Raw genomic sequence first — 21,833 nt, forward strand, 5'->3', positions numbered from 1 at the left:
CGTCGGAACAGGCCTTGGATGGCCCAACGGTACCGACCGACCGCCGTGTCATCCTCAGACCGCAGGCGTTACTGGATGCGGATATAGAGGGGCATGTGGTCAGCACACCGCTCTCCTGGCCGTATGCCAGTTTCAGAGACTGGAGCCGCCGCTTCTCAGTCAAGTAGCTCCTCAGTTTGCCTCACAAGAGCTGATTGCACCCCGCTTGCCAACAGCGCTCGGCAGATGGGATGGTCACCCATCCAAGTGCTTGGCTAGCCCGACAGCTCTTAACGTCGGTGATCTGAACGGGAACCGGTATTACCACTACGGCAAGGCCGTTGGTATTTTGAATATTACTAACAGCAAAATCAGAGTACAATTCATGTAAGTATCCATTATTGGACGGAAATGTGAAATCAATGAAAACCAAATAACAATACAAAAATGAATTTCTTATGAAACTAAGAAAATAAAATTTCATTATAAAGTACCATAAACCTCACAGTTAAGTTAGAGTTTTTTAAATCTGTACAATATTTCTGAAGCTGGAGGGAATACTAGTTGTATATCTTATGTCTAAAATATGTGTATTAAATTGCTTACCTGACTGTTTATAAAAGCTTTAAATCAACCAGTCTGTTATAACAGATGTTTGAAAAATTATAAACAAGACTACAGAAATATTTGTGACAGTGTGCAAGTACTCCTCAATAGTAATAAAAACTGAAATAATTATACACAATTACATATGTATCAATTGCAGTTAGTAGTATATTAGTTGGTGATTTTTGTTTACCAGCCAAGTAAGACTACGGAAGAATTTCCAACAGGACCTATGAGGTCTCGGCGAAGTATGTTTTTTCATTTACACTCCCATGTTAATACCCTCATTTGCTGTTTGAAAGGCTGTCATTATAAGGTATATGGAACACTGATGAAAGGGACATGGGGTGTTCTTGTGGCGATACGTTGTTGACATGGAAGAACACATGAAGGCAGCCTTAGTGCAAACATTTTCTAGCAGTGTTTTGAAATTTTCTTCGACTTATTTTCCTACTTAGTTTGTAGACTCGTGCGAAAACAATTTATCCTGTGTTGAGCTTGGAGAAAACCTGGACACTTTACTCGTATAAGACAAAACAACCACCTCTCTCACCTCAGCAAAATTTAATACTGGGGAACGACATTTTTTAGCAAGAAGTGTCTACTGAGACAGAGACGTTGAAGAATCAAACATATGTGTAATAAGGTACACGATCAAAACTGATTCCCTCCTAACGCACATACACTGTTGTGGAGAAAAAATTTGGGGAATTACCTACGCTAGGCGTAAGAGTGCGTGGAATGTCACACGTATATGGTCACTACTCTATGTAGTTTTCTTATACGCTGTCGAGCAGAACTGTGTATTTTTAACCAGTTATTCATGTTTCTGTTGTAACATTAGCTTTGCTTCTTCTGTTACCCATTTTACCCAAATCCACAGACGCTGTTCTCGCAAAGTTTGAGTTATCAGCTTGATTGTCTTCTTTACATATGTCAACAGTTATGTAAATCTGTCATACACTTCATCTCTGAATCACTCACTGACTTGTCAGTCCACCACTGTACAAGATTTTATCCTTGCTCGGTTTGGTTCGCGTACGTACATCGTAGACAGTTTGTCAGTACGAAAGGGAATACATCAAATATTTGGTAACGTGTTAATGGTGTTACCAGTGACTGTATTTCGGTAACTGTTGCTTTCAGATTTTCGTGAGTCTACTCCCACTTGCCGTATAAGCAAGGAATTTTATTTCAAAGGACTAGTTTTGGTCTAATACTTACGCCATCTTCAAGTCCATTATAAACCAAAAGAGCACTTTCATTCGTTGGCCACTCTTATCGTACAGCCAATAAATACTAGTTGTCGTGGATTTTGTACACCGGAAGAGTATACTCTACAACGTGTTCTGAAGTGACAGTGGTGATAAGACGCTCTAGGTCACACACCCCTAATGTATGCAATCCAAGACAACTACGTAGTATTATATGGGCCAAAGAATGCAAGTACTCTTTTGGTTTATAGTGGACCTGAAGATGCCGTAAGCGTTGCGCCGAAACTAGTCATTTGAAATAAAGTTCATTGAAGGTACGATTGTACTCCTTCATTTCTATACTTATACCATCAGTCGCTGTCCACGAGAACGATGGACTTCCACAAACTGTCATCTGTGGGTGATCTCCAAGGCCCTGCTTTCCGATAAGCATTATTCCCGTCTGTGAGGCCTTAGCCAAATTACTGGCACCATTACATTACGGCTGGACGCGGCATTGCATTTGATTCATATATTGCCAGAATATCGCAGTGAATTTGTGTGAAGTTTAGACATTTTGCCCACAAAAATTGTATTATCCCGCGTACTTCAACTTTGGAGTACATTTACATCTAGACAGATACCTCGCAAGGCTCCACTAGCAAATAGAGCAGGGAAGAAATGACTGTCTATATGCCTCCGTGTGAGCCCTGATTTCTTCTCTTATCTTCGTGGTCCTTAATGTATGTTGGCGGCGGTAGAATCGTTCTGCAGTCAGCCTCAAATGCCGGATCTCCAAATTTTCTCAACCGTGTTTCTCGAAAAGAACATCACCATCCCTCCAGCGAGTCTCATTTGAGTTCCCGAGGCATCTCCGTAACAATACGTTTTGCTCGAACCTACCGGTAACGAATCTAGCAGCTCGCCTCTGGATTGCTTCGATGTCTTCCTTCAATCAGACGTGCTACGGATCCCAAACATTCCAGCAGTACTCAAGAACAGGTCGCACCAGTGTCACCAGCGTTTCATATGCGGTCTCCTTCACAAGTGAACCACTCTTTCCTAATATTCTCCCAATAAACATAAATCGACCATTCGCCTTCCCTATCACAGTTCTTACACGCTCCTTCCACCTCATTTCGCTTTGTAACGTAACGCCCAGATATTTAAAAGACTTGACTGTGTCAAGCAGAATACTAGTAATACTGTATCCGAACATTACAGGTTTGATCTTCCTACTCATCCGCATTAACATACATTTTTCCACATTTAGGGCTAGCTGCCATTCATCACACCAATTGGAAATGTTGTCTAAGTCCTCTTGTATCTTCCTACAGTCACTCAACCTCAACACAGCGTCATCAACAAACAACCGAAGATTGCTGCTCAACCTGTCCGCCAAATCACTTATAGAGAACAAAGGTGGACGTATCACAGTTGCCTGGGGCAGTCCCAACGATAACCTCGTTTCTGATGAAGACTCGCCGTCGAGGCCAACACACTAGGTTCTATTACTTAAGAAGTCTTCGAGTCACTCACATATCTGTGAACTTATTCCATATGCTCGTACATCTGTTAACAGCCTGCAATGAGGCACCGTGTCAAACGCTTACCGGAAATCTAGAAATATGGGCACGACCTGTTCCCTTTCCCCCTAAGTTCGCAGTATCCCATGTGAGAAAAGGGCCGTTGAGTTTCGCACGAGTGATGCGTTTCCACTTGCCTCGTCATTTCACCCGCACGCTGTTACCCACCTGTTAACTGCAGAACTTTGCCTACAGGAGACTCACAATTTGTGCTCTCTTTTTCAAAGGGAATTGACACTCACCACCGTTACAACGAGTGGTTAATGGAAACCTGATTTGCATCCTTGTAGAGGCGCTACTTGCGAAATCTGGATAGACGTCATATTTGAGCTGTAGAAACACGCCTGCAAGCTTCGTTTATGTCGCACAACTCCTTCTTGACGTTGCGATTTCTTTCCCGTCTGTGTATTTAATCGTCGTTACCGTGCCAAGCCGCACGCTTGTAATACTGTATTCGAACATTAGGGGATTTTCTTCATACTCATTTGAATTAACTTACATTTTCGCACATTTAGAGCAAGCTGCCATCCATCACAGCAACTAGCTTCATGGTCGCAGTTGGACTTTTTACTAGATACTAATTAAAACTTTATGATTATGTCTTTCATTGTGTGTACTTAACCGACGATACTTTTTGAAAACGGAAATGACCGGCGTCTTTTTCCAGTGTCCTGAGGCCTTTCGTTGCTCCAGCGACGTACGGTAGCCCGCTGCTAGGTGAGGGAGATTACGCCTGCAGCGCTCCGCTACGCCGCCTCCCAGAATGCGCTAATGGCAGCCTTTTTTCCCCGCCTGCGTGGCGCGGCAGTCAGTGTGGGTGGGCCGTGTATTTACGCCCCTGTCTGATTGGGCAGCACGTAATCTCCTGCACGTTACATAACACCGCCCCGGGGCGCTCGCGCCGACTTCATTACGGCAGCCACGCCCGCTTTGTGCCGTAATTAACGCAGTACGCGAGCAATCTCCAGCCCATAGTGTGCCGCCTATTAGCCCCGCCATGGATACGCCTGTTGTCAGAGGCTACACTGGAGTAATCACTAAACTGCTAAGTTGATTTTATTCGCGTTCCTGGTCTCAGTCCAGGTTCTCGGTGATTTCCGTACTGGGCTAGCTTAATGAGTTCGTTTCTGTAGTTGGGAAGCCCTCCGCTCTTCCGTGTAACTCTAATCTTCTTTTCCAAGTTGAATTAGCGATTCAATATGACAAGAGCCTGTACATGAAGTCAGTTCTTCTCATAGAAGCCCACAAGCTGTAAGAATAGTTTACTCAAACGACGAAATCCGTGAAGGTTTTTGGGATTTTACAAAGGGCGTTCAATAATTGATGCGACACACTTTTTTTCTCGGCCAAATTCAGTTCAAAAATTGTGGAATTTATTGTGGGACATCGTGTAATATACCAGCTACAGCCCCCATAGTTTCACGAAGATCCGATAGGTGGCAGCGCTATACCTGGCATTCAAAATGGTGTTTGTTACGGAGGTCCGTTCCAAGCAGAGAGCAGTCACCGAGTAGCTATTTTCAGAAAACCAAAGCATCACAAATGATCTTAGCCGCTTGCACAGTGTCTACGGGGACCAGGCAGTGAACAAAAGCACGGTGAGTCGTCGGGCGAGGCGCCTCTCATCATGGACACAAGGTCGCGCAAACCTGTCCTACCTCCCGCCTGCACACAGCTGTGGCTCCCGCAGTGTACTCGTCGGCACAAAAATTCAACTGAACGTCTCCTTCTCCATGAGAACGCGAGGCATGAGCCTGATCTGCGCCCAGGAGTGGAGCTCAACAGACTTCGTTGGACTGGTCTTCCCCACCTACCCTACAGCCAGGATCTCACACTTTCCAACTTCCATCTGTTTGGCTCAATGATGGATGCATTACACGGGAAGTGGTATATGGACGATGAGGAGGTTATTTTTCCAGCAAGACGTTGGCACCGAGTAGTACCATGCGGGCATACGAGCCATCCCAGTAAGGCGGCGTAAGGCAGTCCTGTTGAACCAAGATTATGCTTAAAATAGGGTTTTGTAGCCCAAAGATTGGGGAACAATGAGGTGTATTGGAAACCCGAATAAATTCAACTGTTAAAATAAAGTGTTGCATTACTTATTGAACGCCTCTCCTAGATAGAACTCAACGTTAACTGGATAAACGGAACTACTGGTCATCTTAGTCAAGTTACATTCAAAATACGTGTGAGCAGAATCACAAGTGATTCCAAATTAAAGAAGCTAACTGATCTACTCTGCTCATTTCCATTCACTGATGAGAAGGGAAATAATTTTTTGGAGAAACGGAACATACAGGGACAGTATTCTCAGAAAACCTACGCGTGCAGTAAGGACTGTATATCTGTTGTCAGTTCTAGAACATTCTACAGAGAATTTATAACTTGGAATTTTGACTGCTGTTACACAATACATATACCCATTATCGTCCTTTGGCACTACCAACATTTCTCATATCTGAAAAGCTGTACAAACAAGAATATAAAACGTCTCAAAAACTGTTCAAAACAAGACTATAACACTAAGATCAGTAACAACCTCTACAGAGGCTTAAAGTGGTTAACGTAAGTGCGGAAAGGAGTCAGACACATGGGTGCACGTGTATTCAACATCCTACTCAGAATGTATTAAATGTCTTGTAGGTAACGTGGTGGATTTTAGGCTCAATAAACGAATTTTCTGTTGTGCAACTTCTTGTGCTTGAGTCAGTTAGTTTCACATTCCACGAATGATTTTGAATGATAAATCGTAATGGTGTGGAACGAATCATTTTACATTCACAGTGAAAATTAATTACCAAAAATTGTCACATGCTGAATATTTCTTTTAAAAAAATACAGATGTGAGTTGTTAATTCTAACCCACCACCTTTTAAATATTACTACAAACGAAATTCTTCTACGGTATCGATGGAATTGACAAGGAGAAATTTTTCAGTTTGTTTTAAAATTTTACTTTGCTGTATGTCAGACATATCACTGGACAAGTGATCAAAAATTTTTGTTGCGGCTTTGCGTGCCCATTTTTGTGCTAAAGGCAATCTAAATGTGGGGTAATGAATGTAATTTTTCCTTCTGGTATTGTAATGATGTACATTACCGTTCCTTTTGAAGGTCAGTGAATTATTTACAACAAACTTAATGAGGGAGAAAATAAATTAAAGAGCATGTTCACAGAAAGTCTTAAACTTAATGTTTGATATTACTCTGCAAGTAATATTCACTTCATTAGATAATGTCACACTTAACATGAAAGCAATGTACATCCTTTACTATCGAGAACGAATTTTCACTCCGCGGTAGAGTTCGCGCTGGTCTCAAACTACCTGGCAGACTAGAACTGTGTGGAGGGCTGAGACTCCAACCGGAGGCCTTTGCCTTTCGCGGGCCAGTGCCCTGCCGAACAAGCTATCTAACAAGTAGGAACAATCCCCTAGTCTGTGGCTAAACCATTTCAGCTCAACATCCTTTCTTTGAGGAGTGCTAGTTGCTCAAGATATGCAGGAGAACTTGTGTGTGAAGTTTGGAAGGTAGGAGATGAGATACTGGCCGAAGTAAAGCTGCGAGGACGGGATGTGAGTACTGCTAGTCGGTAGGCCAGCGTCCCAGGTTCGAGTCCCAGTCTGGCACCCAGTTTCAATCTGTCAGGATATTTTATATCCTTAACTCTTTCCTTATTCGGGATCCTTCTCCAAGTGAACCATAGAATACGGCTAATGTAATCAAGGTATTAAGGTAATGTGTCGCTGCGACGAGAAATTGTAGTGTCATGTTTTGGATGAGTTTGAAATGGAAGGAAGGAAGGTGGAACTTAGTGCTGGCAGCTACTGGGGATTTAGTCGGAACTAGTTGGAGCAAAATGAAGATTTCTAGCAGCATTTTGTTGGCATATGCAAATTACCTAGGGAGATCAGCCATGTGCATATGTAGCTGTTTCTGCACAAAGTTTCGGCAACGACGTTTGTTGCCATTTTCAGGTGACTGGTGACTACTGAGGAATGATTGGTCAGTCCATCGCTGTGTCCCTTTATACTCTTATCGGTCGGTACCTCCCCCCCCCCCCCCACTGTCCCCCCCCCGCTCTCCCCCCCCCTCGCCCCCCACCGTCCGCTGCTGTACGTCTTCATTCAGCATTCTCCTATATCAAAAAATTTCAAGCGGTTATATTCACTCCTTATTTAATGGTCCAAGTTTCGCTTCCATACTATACTGTACTCCTAACAAATACCTTCAGAAAAGACTTTCTACGAGATACACTGATATGCGTTGTTAATAAATTTCTCTTCTAAGAAAAACTTTTCTTGTTACTCTACTGGTTATCTGTTTCTCGCATCCTCTGTACTTACGCAATCTTAAAATATTTTGCTACCCTAATAGCAAAACTCATTTACTTTCTTTATTGTCTAGTTTCCTGAATAGTTCCTTCGGCATCGCTTGATTTAATTCTAGTACACTCCAATACTCTCTACTTATGTTGAAGTTCACCTTGTTACCTCATTTCAAGTCAGTATCTGTTCCGTTTAACTGCTCTTCCAAACCTTTTCCCGTCTCTGACAAAATTGGCGAGTCATCCACAAACGTCCTCCCTGAACTTCCAAGCCAAATGACAGAATTTCTACGTGGTTTGTTTTGTCGCTTGCTCACTGTATGGATTAAATAACATGAAGGCATGGACTGTAACCCCTTCTCACTCCCTTCGCGTCTACTGTTTCCTTTCCATGTCCTTCGACTCTTTATAGTCTTGTTTCTGTACAAATTGAAGACATGGATCACTGCATTTCTCCTTGCTACCTTCAGAATTTCAAAGAATGTATTCGAGTCAACATTTCGAAAAGCTGAATGAGATTTTGACTCTGCAGCGGAGTGTGCGCTGATATGAAACTTCTTGGCAGATTTAAACTGTGTGCCGGACCGAGACTCGAACTCGGGACCTTTGCCTTACGCGGTCAAGCGCTGTACCATCTGAGCTACCCATGCACGACTCACGCCCCGTCGTCACAGCTTTACTTCTGCCAGTGCCTCATCTCCTACCTTCCAAACTTTACAGAAGCTCTCCTGCGAACCTCGCAGAACTAGCACTCCTGAAAGAAAGGATATTGCGGAGATATGGCTTAGCCACAGCCTGGGGATTGTTTCGTATCAGCGCACACTCAGCTGCAGAGTGAAAATCTCTTTCTCGAAACAACCCCCAGGCTGTGGCTAAGCCATGTCTGCGCAATATCCTTTCTTTCAGGAGTGCTAGTTCTGCAAGGTTCGCAGGAGAACTTTTTGTAAAGTTTGGAAGGTAGGAGACGATGTGCTGGCAGAAGTAAAGCTGTGAGGATGGGTCGTGAGTCGTGCTTGGGTAGCTCAATTGGTAGAGGACTTGACCGCGAAAGGCAAAGGTCCAGAGTTCGAGTCTCGGTCCGGCAAACAGTTTTAATCTGCCAGGAAGTTTCATTTCGAAAAGCTTTTTCTGTATCTACAAGTGCCATAAATACAGGTGAATAAACAAACGTATCATTGAATATTTCTGTATCGCATGAGAGCCAGAAAAACCTCAGGATCTACTTGAAGTGGATTAATAACACGAAACGAGCTGAGGGTAACGGTCGCAGGTGGGAAAGATGCGATATGCCAGAGATTCTTCTTTCTTGGTCCTGCTAGGCAGCTAGCGGCAGTAGCTCCCAGCTTCTTATGAAGAAGGCGTGACGTCGAAACACTATCAGTAGTGGACAGGGTCCTCAGACCTGTCTATGCTGCCTCCTCTCACGCACATCATACATAATGCCCACCCACGCAGCAGCAAGGGTGAGAGAAGCCGAGGCCTGGCCAGTGGGGTTGTGGCAATCACCCTTACCACCCACCACACGGGACCGAAAGTGCACAACACTACACCGGTACGCTGTACACCCACTTCCTATACCATTCGGCAGTTTTCAAAGTGCAGACGTGCGAGACAGCCTCCGGCAAATGGCGCGCCATCACAATGCGTGCTTCGTAATTTAAATTCGTCCACAGAGGCGCAGTAAAGCAGTGACGCACGCACGGCCCGCGTATAGTTGATGTGGCGATTTGCCGGCGCCACGGCGGCTGTTTGCTCGCATGTCGCGTTACACAAAACAGCGGGCGGTATTTACAGAGCAATGTTTACTCAACACGCAAGTGCAAAGTCCGATATTTCCACTACAGTTAACTTTGCAAGAAGCGGACGGTAAATGTGTCCCAAAATTAAGCTACAGTGTAAGCCAACTGAATTTTTATGAAGCGCGTACAGTGGGAGCAAAGTCAGTTATGACAGCACACACGAATAAAGCGTGATCTGTCTTCTCGTCGCCTCAACTCAGAGTAAAAACTAGAGAGAGATCTATCGGGCCGACTCGAATAGGGAATGAAAGATGCAATGAAGTTCAACTTTAGATAAGAATAAATATAGCTTGAACGTCTTTTTACTTACCTAAGTGCTGAATTAAACACCGATAAGTTATCAACAATTTTTTAAATGCTTTGATATAAAGGAACGAGGATCCATGATAATCCAGAAAAAGTAAATGAACCGTACCTACTAACAGAATTTGGCAAGAATTTTACTCAAAAAGCTGTGCGTTCAAGACAATCAAATAAAAATTAAGACAGAAACCACCGTAAAAATTATATATAACAAAAAAGACATGTCACCAGAGAATCTTCCGGATACGATGGAAATCGATAGATGTATATGAAGAGACAAACAAATGATTACAATTCTGGAAGAACTATATGATTGATTCAAGACAAAGAGCTTGAGAAACTGAGCGAGTAACGCGTTGGTCCACTTCCGGCCGTTATGCAAGGAGTTGGTACTGACTGACAGAGTCGTTGCATGTCCTCCTGTCCAAGTGGGCTGTCAGATCGTCTAAATCCCGAAATGGTCGGAGGGACCTGCCCATGATGCCCCAAATGTTTTCAACTGGGCAGAGATCCAGTGACCTTGCTGGCAAAGGTAAGGTCTCGAAAGCATGAAGACAAACATTAGGAACTATCGCAGTGTGCGGGCGGCGTTATCTTGCTGAGGTGTAAACCCAGGATCGCTTTCCATGAAGGGCAACTAAACGGAACGTAGCGTATCGTAGACGTGCCGTTGAGCTGTGACGTTGTCGCGGATGGCAACCAGATGGGCGCAGCTATGAGAAGGAACCGCGTTGCCTGGACCAGACTTGTCTTCAGTGACGAGTCCCGCTTCTAGCTGAGCCCCCGTCACCTGCTGGAGACGCCTCGGACAGCGCTGGGAACCAATCTGATTGTCACATCGCCCGAGAACCAGAATTGATGCTTTCGGATGCCATTTCATGGCTGGAACCCTTTGGTTGACATCCCCGGCACCCTTTCAGCACAGCGGTACATCGACGACATTCTACAACCCGTTTTGTTTCCCTTTGTTGCAAACCATCCTGGGCTTACATTTCAGCAAGATAATACCCGCCCGCACACGGCGAGAGTTTCTACTGCTTGTCCCCGCGCTTGCCAAACGCCGCCTTGGCCACAAAGGTCGCAGAATCCTTTCCCAACTAACAATGTTTGGGCATCATGAGCAGGGCTCTCCAAACAGCTAGGACGATCTAACGCGGCAGTTCGACAGAATTTGGCACGAAGTCCCTCGGGAGGACACCCAAAAACTCTATCCAACGATGGCAAGCCGAATAGCTGCTCGCATAAGGACCATAGGTTCACCAACGCGTTATTCACTTCCTCAGTTGATTAAATCACCAAATTTTTCTAAAATTGGAATTTTTTGTCCTTACATGTACATGTACTACATATTTCCGTCCCATTCGGATAATTCCTTCGTGATGCGTGGTTTATCTATGTATAAAGTTTTGCATCATCTCGGATCCGAGAGTTCCGGAACATGTACAGGAAATTGGAATAGAGATCAACATAAATGTCATTTCCGCCCTTTTTATTGCTCATGAAAACCACACATTGCATGTTGTACCACCATACAGCGAGACCTTCAGAGGTGCTGGTCCAGATTACTGTACACACCTGTACCTCTAATACCCAGTCCTCTTGCACTGATGCACGCCTGTACACGTCATGGCATACTATCCACAAGTCCATTAAGGCACTGTTGGTCCAGATTGTCCCATTCCTCAGCGGCGATTCGGCATAGATCTCTCAGGGTGGTTGGTGGGTCACGCTGTCACAGCCCTTTTCAAACTATCCCAGGCATGTTCGATAGGGTTCACATCTGGAGAACATGCTCCCCACTCTAGTCGAACAATGACGTTATCCTGAAGGAAGTCATTCACAAGATGTGCACGATGGAGGCTCCAATTGTCGTCCATGAAGACGAATGCCCCGACAAAATGATGCCGATACGGTTGCACTATCGATCGGAGGATAGCATTGACGTATCGTACAGCCGTTATGGCGCCTTCCATGACCACCAGCGGCGTACGTCGGCCCCACGTAATGCAACTCCAAAACGTCAGTGAACCTCCACCTTGCTGTAATCGCTGGACAGTGCGTCTAAGGCGTTCAGCCTGAACGGGTTGCCTCCAAACTCGTCTCCGACGACGGTCTGGTTGAAGGCATACGCGACAGTCATCGGTGAAGAGAACGTGATGCCAATCCTGAGCGGTCCATTCAGCATGTTGTTGGCTCCATATGTACCGCGCTGCTTGTCGTGGTTGCAAAGATGGACCTCGCCATGGACGTCGGAAGTGAAGTTGCGCATCCTGCAGCCCATTGTGCACAGTTTGTTGTAACACGATGTCCTGTGGCTGCACGAAAAGCATTATTCAACACGGTGGCGTTGCTGTCAGGGTTCCTGCGAGCCAAAATCCGTAGGTAGCGATCATCCACCGCAGTAGTAGCCCTTGGGCGGCCTGAGTGAGGCATGTCATCGACGGTTCCTGTCTCTCTGTATCTCCTCAAGTCCGAACAACATCGGTTTGGTTCACTCCGAGACGCCTGCGCACTTCTCTTGTTGAGAGCCCTTCCTGCCACAAAGTAACAATGCGGACGCAATCGAACCGCGGTAATGACCGTCTAGCCATGGCTGAACTACAGACAACACGAGCCGTGCAGCTCCTTCCTGGTGGAATGACTGGAACATATGTGTGTATGTGTGTGTGTGTGTGTGTGTGTGTGTGTGTGTGTGTGTTTCGTAATGTAATGTTTGCAGTCAACAACAATGACAGATGAAAGTTCACAAGCATGCATACAAATTATCTATTGACAACGTAAGCTTGATAGAGCTGAGGCTTCACACTCATCTTACGATTGAATAGGACAGCAAAATAAAAGACAAATAGAGACGGTACATATTCTACTATGAAACATACCGTGACCACAATGAACTTTCACGAAGTACCTTCATAACCAGACTGTCACTTTATAGCTCGTAATTTCTCCTCAAACACAAGGACCAACGTAGAGACGTAAGAAAGCAGCAAGCCAAGCACTCCTGAATGGTGTTCTGGACAAATTTCATCTTCAAGAAAGAGACAGTATCTATCGAGGTAACTGAAATCACTTGCTGCTGACCCCACTCAACTTTACGAAACGAGTTAAGAAACTTGCATTTTGCTGCAACTTGCACCTCACGAAATGAATTCGACGAAAAAATTTCGCTATCAGACAGGAGTGGCCGGACTGCCTCTCTTCCTTCATATCATCCACGAATGGAATGGGATGGGGAAACGATACAGCTGCGCTACGTACCTTACCCTCTGCCACACACCGTGCGGTGGCTGGTGCAGGGCACATGCAGATACATACTCATTTCCTGTAAAGGGATTTCTATACAGAAAGTGCGAGTGTAGACAAATTAATACAATTGGTGCCATTCAGCGGGTCTTCAATCACTGTAATACACTTACACAGGGTGGGCAAAATAAAATTGGCGCGAAAAATATTTCATGCCCCTCAGACAGGCAACCCAACGTACGTTCTCAGTACTGATATAAGTTGGGTACACTGTCTTAAGGGGCATTAAATATTTTCTGCGCCAGTTTTATTTGCCCAACCTGTACCCTCGTCATTACCACGTCAATGTTGATCACATTGTTAACGCTACAGCTAACTTTTATCCTTTTTTCACATTTATGTGCATAACACCCAGCTTTAGATTTCCTGCTGTAGTGATGCGGTGAAACATTTCCTGTCTGGCCGATTTGGTGTAAATAAAGTAACAGGTTGCTGCATTTCTTCGAGTCACACTTTTTCGAAGCCGCGTAAGTGCCTCCCGTTCCGACGCATAAGTTTGAAGTTTGGCTGAAAGATGCCGCAGCCACCTATGTAATGGCGCAAAAGCACGGGGCGCTGCGACGCCCCCCTCGGACTCTTCATACAGTAAGGTGTCGTCACACGGAAGATAAAGCCCACAGCACAGAAGTTCACGTGAGATGTAAGGTGGGTTAATGACGTCACATTGGCATCAAATTCCGCCATCATTCTGCCCAGCGTGTCACGATGGGAAGGTCGTTACGCCCCCTGTTACGCACATCTCAACCCTTCTTTCGAAGCTTCTCCGATGGAGACCAGAACCGTGGCTCCCAGTGTGGAAGTCATGCGGTTTTCTTCAGACACATCGCCGCTCTGAAGCGATACGGAAAGGCCTCAGGCGATGGTATGAAAGGCGTCAATGAAACCACCCTTCCGCTAGGGGGCGTTGATTTCCAGGCATTTCGCGGCCTAAAACGACAGTTCGCACTGCGATAGGAAACAGGACGACGATGGACACTGCTGCCATCTCCTGGGCGTTTTAACCAAACTATGAGGACATTGTGGGGCTGCAACCACAATGAACGTGATCTGACCCCTCTGGATCGCAGAGCGACCGCAGTTTTATGCTCTGGTCTACAGGGTGGAACCATTAGGGACTGTTCAAAACCATTCGACGAAGTCTGAACGTAATCAGAAGCAGCAAAGCGCTTTCTCCGTCCACCTGTTTCGAGCCCTCCTGTGTAGTGACGGAGGTGGAGCGCAACATTAATATGTGTGTGAATAAAAAGACAAAAGGTTCCTCGAAGAAACCCAGTTCGGCTACACCGTCGGTGCACCCACTCACCATTGTGAGCGCGTTAAAAATGTGCCTGTCAGAACATTTCAGCCTCGTGTTTGCCCTAGCGCCTGAGGGTTACGCAACTCCTTGGACACTGCATAGGTAGGGTTTGCCCGCCTTCAAGCGCTAGAGCGAGCATGAGGCTGAACTGGTGTCCAAGTTTCTGACAGGTGCTGAACAAAGCTGTGTGTGTGGCAGTGAAGGTGTTGCCGATATGGGGGATGTTAGAGGGGCATTTTGCCGTTTTACTCACGCACATGTTAGTGTGATCACACCGCAGGAGGGCTCGAAATAGGAAGATGAAAAAGCATAGAGACACGTCGCTGCTTCTGACCACGTTCCAATTTCGTCAAATGGTTTTGAACAGTCCCTAGGGGTACATCTCACTCCAGTGCAGAAACTGCGGTTCCGCTACCATCCAGAAGTGTCAGGTCGCGTTCAGTGGGGCTTATAATGGTCACATAGTCGTAGATATTGCTATAATCGCACTATTTCACTCCCATTCACGGAGCTTGTTAGCACTTGATGTTAGTTTGGCGCCATTAAAATGCATTGTGGTAATCGCTGCTGCTTGCTGGATCGCGGCTGTTTCTCGATGCTAATGCTGGCTCTAAATCTGGTTGTCTAGGGGTAAAAAGATGAGGTCCCATGTTTTTGATGTGCTTTTGATGATAAATAATGAACGAAACCAACAAATATTTAAACTTCAAATATTTATTACTCTGGTGGCCATCTTAATTCCAGTGTCCACCAAAGACAATGACACAACACAAAGTAGCACTTCTTTTACATGTTCTTTGCAATGTTTATCCACCTTGAACAATAACACGCATACACGTTACGAAAATGACATTCAGACTCCGCTCCCGACCCTTCTTGCTGCTTGTATTTATAACCTTGTCAAGGAACTACTACCAAGAGATACAGTTTATAAGTCACATGTGCATCTGTTAGCGTAATTTGTGCAGAAAAGTTATTAATTTATATCTAGTGACATAATTTAACAGATTATTAAAATGACTGACAGATTTGTTGACTTGACAGAATAATTCTTTGTTACAAAAAGGCCGTTTTTTAGAAGTTTGTCAATTGACTTCTCTAATTTGCATAAATAAATAACTTGAATTATTAAGAATTACATTGGTTTTCGTCTAAAATAGGAGTGTTTACGTGAATACTGAGTGAAACGGTCCTAGTGAACAAATAGGTTTCACTGGGTGATTTTTATTTAAGGAGATCCAAAATACGTAAGTTGGCCGCTATTTTTCGTACTTCATATTAATTATTTAAGATGAACTTAGTGTTTTTACATGATGACATTTGCTGTATCAGTGATCAAGTGATATTAACTTTTGTGTGGATCAGTTATTCAGTATAATTTAACGGGTTGACTGTTTATGGAGACATGTTATGCAATCATTGTTAACATACACAATAACTTTTCTATAATCATAAATACTCGTTAAACTGGTTGAATTTGGAGGGTATCGCATACTTCGGTAAAGTAAAGCCTTTAATAGGTTCCGTTACAGGCTGGAGCCCCACGATGTCCTTAGGGTAGGGCTGAAACGCCCGCGGGGTGGCAGCAGCGTCGAGCGTTGTCACGAACGTCGTCCTGTCGCTCATCGCACTGCTAGCTGTTGTTTTCGACCGCGGATTGTGTGGGAGTCAACGCCCCTAGGGAAGGGGTGCGATCAGTGATGCCCTTTACGCCCCCCCCCTCCCCTTCCGGAGGCCTCTTATTGTCGATTCTGGACGGCATTGCGTCTGAAATGCCAACGGCGTTGCGGCAGTAGTAACACCGGTTCCCGTCAGATCACCGAAGTTAAGCGCTGTCGGGCTGGGCTAGCACTTGGGTGGGTAACCATCCGATCTGCCGAGCGCTGTTGGCAAGCGGCGTGCACTCAGCCCTTTTGAGGCAAACTGAGGAGCTACTTGACTGAGAAGTAGCGGCTCCGGTTTCGGAAACTGACATACGGCCGGGAGAGCGGTGTGCTGACCACATGCCCCACGCTTTTGCGCCATTGTAGAGAAATGTCAATAAACTTTACCAACAGCCGCACACTTTAAGATATCTAATTTTATTCTCAAAGCAACCAGTATCGGCAACTCATTTTGTCTTCTTCAGGCCCCTGCATAATAAAAGAGTATACATGTAGTAATATAAGGGTGTAGAAATCCACCTTACGGGAAGTGAGAGGTAATCATTATAAGGTTAAGCTTTAAAATGATGAAAGTATTGGTGTTAAATCAAATCTATGTGTACATCCAGCACAGTAGACTAAAATATGTGTATACATTTTTTAGTAGCGTTAAACCAAAACTTTGTGTATATCCAGCACAACAGACTAAACCATGTGCACATCTTTGTTAGTTACCAAACTATCTAACATCGCAGATTTACAAGGGAACATATAAATTCATTAAAAAGATCAGCACTAGACAGTGTACAATTAAGAACTCCTTAGAAACAAAGATCGTCATTTTCTCCTTTATTTATTTATTTCTTTTTAATAAGAAAGTCCTATAAGTGTCAATCCTTGGTGTTCGCTATGCATGCTGTACTCTCTTAATATGTCGACTGACGTTGCGTTTTGCTTCAAGTTGTTTGATGCTGTGACAACTACTTGCCTTACTATCTGGGATATTGCCTAGCCTGTAAATATGCATACTATTGCATTTTGTAGCTTACTGTGTGACATTTTACTTTCAATGAAGATTGCCACTCATATATACTAGACAGTTCCTCATCTGAAAGAATTTTATAGGATTTTGTTATGTAAAAAAATTATAGAAAATGACGAGTTTTGTTTCTAAGGAGCTCTTCATTGTACACTGTCTGGTGCTGATATTTTCAATGAATTTACATCTTACCTTGTAAATCTGTGATGTTAAATAGTTTTATGACTAACAAAGATGAACACATGTTTTAGTCTATTGTACTGTATACACACAGAGATTTGGTTTACGCTACTAAGAAATATATACACATGTTTTAGACTACTGTGCTGGATGTACACATAGTTTTAATTTAACGCCAATACTTTCATCATTTTTAAGCTTAAGAGGTATTATGATTACCTGTCACTTCCTGTAAGCTTGATTTGTACACCCTTATATTACTGCATGTATACTCCCTTATTATGCAGGGGCCTGAAGATGGCAAAATGAATTGCCGAAACTGGTTCCTTTCAGAACAAAATAAGACACCTTAAAGTGTACGGTTGTTGGTACAGTTTATTGACATTGAAAAGTACGTACCAGCCGATGTCTCCTGGCCTTAATGGACCTACAGGAATTGTACAGAAAGGTTGTAGGGATCTTTGAACGAAATTTCAAACTTATACTTACCTTTTAATATTGTTGGACATTATATGTAACAAACAGACGCGGTGCTGAGCCTCTGCTATCATGGAATAATTTATGTATACGCAGTAGCTGTTACTAATATTTACTCAGGGGCTGCACATACCAATGAATACAAGTGAAGTTTCAATAACTTTTTTTAAAAAAGGAGACTACTTTTCACGATATTCGCCACTGTCTACAAAATGGACGGCTTTGTAGTGTAACTGAATCACTCCACTTGATTGTGATGTAGCGAGCAGTTGGGCTGTACTGGAAACAAACAATCTAATTACCTAGATGAATTGCGACTGCCGAAAATGGTCGACTGAACAGGGCAGGTCGCTTTCCATTTGATTATGATAGCGAAGCGTACAAAGAGCGTGGGCTGGGATGCGCTAAACAAAGGCGCTCGTACGGTCACCGTTATTATGACAGTGTGACCCAGTCCACAGCAGAATCTGACAGTGTTTGGGGAACTTAATGACAAGCCTTTGGAAAAAGTGAGATGTTGTTTGGACGAAACCATATTCACTAGGCCACGCGGGGAAGCCGCGCGGCCTGAGGGGCAAATTAAAAAAAAAATTGATTTTTCAAAAATATGCCTATTTTGTAGCGCACATTTTGATGTACAAAACATATACATTTGAGAGATTATAAGGCATGTTATTTCGTCTTAAGTGTACCAAGATGCTGGTGATGGTGATAGTAAAGCTCTCCTTGGGGTTAAAAAATCTGCTCCATATGGGGCTGAGACTGTTGTGCAGAAGTTAGAATGTATGGGACACGTACAGAAAAGACTTGGCATTAGTCTTAGAAGGCTGAGACAAGATTTGGCAGGAAAAAATTATCTGATGTGAAGGGAATAAAAGGGAGATGGCGACAGGCGGATGAAGAAATTGACAGGCTACAGACATATTATCCTTGGCAATAAAAAGGAACACAGGGGACATGAAAAATATGAAGCAAGCAGTTTGGGCCTTATACGAGTACTTCCACAAAATGTCCACAGACAATAGCCCTATCCACAACTTGTGCCCAAAACGAAGGGAATCATGAAATGGCTACCAAAGGTCAATTTCTGGTGGTGAAGGATATCATCACAGAAGTTCTCTACCAACTGCTGTAATGCAAGCCATCAAACCTATATTCAGGGACTTTGCAAATGAAAACATATTGAAGAAATGTCTTCATGGCGGTATCCAAAACCCAAATGAAAGTTTTAACAAATGTGTATGGAAAAGATTGCCAAACACCATTTTTGTGGGAAGAAAAGCACTTGCTATTGGTGTTCATGATGCAGTTGCATGTTTTAATGATGGTGTGCAAAGCGGAAATACGTTATAGATAAAGTGGGAATTAAGCCCGGAGTGAACTGCATCAAAGCTTTGTATGCGATAGACAGAGAGCGTGTAGTGAAAGCAGACAAATCATTTTTGGACGTGATAGAATCTAGAAGAGTGCATCATATGAATGTGAAAAGGAAGAAAACTGATTTAGAAAATGAAAAAGAACGTGCTTGTGGTACTGGACAGTTCTAAAAGAATGACAAATGCAAGCAGAAATTTTAGCGCCCATTTGGTATGCTTATTAAATACAAACTCCTTAATGCAAAACTTAAGAATTTTCCAAAGATGTTAAAAACTGCGGTAAAAATTGAAATAATTGACTATAAAATTTGAGTTTTTTCTAAACATCATGTTTAAAATGTAACAGCTCATTCATTTTTTCACAAATTAAATAAATTATAGAGTTTCATACACCTGTAAGTACGGTTTGTGGAAAATTCATGGAAGAATTACGTATGAAGAGAAGTGTACCTGTAGCAACAAATGCATCCAACAGTAAGTAAATAAAAAATGAAATTTCACTTGTAAAAAAAATTATTTTGTTTGTTTTTGAACTTCTACTGCTATGAGTGTGAATCCTGAATCCTTCCTGGCCATGCTGGGAAAGTTTTATGAATTTATTTGTAAAAGTATAGACAGTGGAAATTAAAATGTCCTGTGGTGCCTCTCCCGCTCCAGTTCGGTCCGTTTGACGTGCTACCCCCCCCCCCCCCCCCCTCCCCCTCCCTCTTAAGTAGTGTGTAAGCCTAGGGACTGACGACCTCAGCGGTTTGGTCCCATAGAAATCTACCACCATCATTTTTAGTAAAGTTATAGAACTTGTACTCGAGAAAGACGTTGTAACGTTTCTGCCACTAGCAATGTATGTCTCGCGGAGGGGTCGCGTGTTTAGGACAAGAGGCATTAGGACGTGTACAGTGCCACACACACTCTCGTTTCTACCTCGCTCAGTTGACCGATTATAATACCCAGCCCAATAGGAGCCACACGTAGCAGCTCTGTCTAAAAAATTTCGCACCCTGTGTAACACCAAACTACCTACAAATTTACTTATGAAGTCTTCTTACTGTACTACATAAGCAAGCACAATAAGTGAAATTACATTGTTACTGTCCTTCTGGTGTTGCAAATTGATCTTAGGTAACACATTCATTTGCGACTGTATACGCCAGTGATAATGTGAGAATAAAATATCTACAACATTCCCCATATTTCCTAAATGGTTTGAGATCTCAAAATCAAATTTTGGCAAAGATTATTTTGCCATATGATTACTATGCAAAACTTCATTATCTGCCATGTTATTCCAATAACTACAGACTTTTTTGATGAAGGAATGTTGTTTTTAAGGGCCATCGATAGCTGGTGAAACGAAAAATATTGTGAGTTTTGGAACAATTTAAGTGAAGACATTAAAAGCTAATTTTAGTCCAATCCATCTGTGGGATGAATCAGCAAGCCGGTGTTTAGCAGTACTAGTTGAAAACAGTCTTGGTTGCAATTTTAGTGTTTTTGTTTATCAGCTACACATTGCACCTTGTTTAGGCATCTTCAGGCTGATCTATGTAGAAAACAGAGAACTAATACATCTATGTAAGGATCGCGATCGCGTTTTGCACACTTGGATAATCTAAAAGCATGTATAAACAGATCAAGTACTAAAAGAGCAAATACCTTAATTTGGTGTTTATTAGAACGATCCTTTAGACAATGTAGCTAAAGGGCATTGTCGAGTACATCAGGTCAACATCACCTTCATCAATCTCAGTAAATACTTCCTAAATGGACGTGAGTAAAGAAGGAAGAAGAAGAAACGGAGAAAGAAAGAAATACCAAATTAAGTATTTGATCTGTTTATACTTGCTTTTAGGTTATCCGTGTCTGCACAAAGTGATCGTGATCCTTAAATAGATGTATTTGTTCTCTGTTTTCTATGTAGATCAGCCTGAAGATGCCTAAATAAGGTGAAACGCATAGTTGATAAATAAAAAAAGAAAAACTAAAATTGCAACCAAGATTGTTTTCAACTAGTGCTAATTTTAGTGCTGAAGATCTGCTTTTTCACAAGATATTTAATTTACTTTTCCTCAGTTCCTCACTTAATAAACTACTATTTCAGAATTCTCTCTCAGTTGCATCTGCACTGCATGTTAGTGATGTGATGTATAAACTCCATTGTGTTTTGGTTGAAGAAGGCAGTTTTAATATGGCACGAAGAGAAATGCAGGTTTTACTCAAATTTTGCAACTCATGATGCTTATCTGGAAGTTACAAGTGATTAACAAGCCAGGCGAAAATAAATCACTGCTATTGTTTCATTTTCAGCGGAATTCCTTTTAACTACTAACCAAAGCAGAGGTGACGGTTTGTTTTGAATGGTCACCACGCAAGTGTGGGCGTGGAGGGGTTCCACTTAATATTTGCAAAAAACGTGAGCCGAGGCTTGAGTTTAAAACCGCACTTCCCCTCCAGCGCTCGGCATTTCCCCTCCAGTATCTGTCCGCGACCCCCACCACAGCCACTCTCCCAACACGTGCCCTGCCCATTGCGCAGCTACAGGCCACGTTATTCTGCGCACACCCTACATCGGAGACCAGCCAGGCACAGCACACTTACAGCACAGTACATCCCCGGATCGCGTGCGCTCCATTATCTCCGCCTTGCACACGAAAGCCTGTTCGCCGGCAGCCCAGTGATTAATCCCGGCCGCTAATCCGCGCCAGCACAGCTTTCGTTACCGCCA

The 21,833-nt window shown here is 43.4% G+C and overlaps 1 protein-coding gene across 1 annotated transcript in view; it reads right to left on the reverse strand.

Annotated features, from left to right (window-relative positions):
- Positions 1-21,833, reverse strand: part of LOC124598913 — a 732,917-nt gene that overhangs the window by 511,677 nt on the left and 199,407 nt on the right. The gene's annotated exons all lie outside the window — the stretch shown is intronic.

The sequence above is a fragment of the Schistocerca americana genome, chromosome 1, assembly GCF_021461395.2.
Source record: "Schistocerca americana isolate TAMUIC-IGC-003095 chromosome 1, iqSchAmer2.1, whole genome shotgun sequence".
NCBI lineage: Eukaryota > Metazoa > Arthropoda > Insecta > Orthoptera > Acrididae > Schistocerca > Schistocerca americana.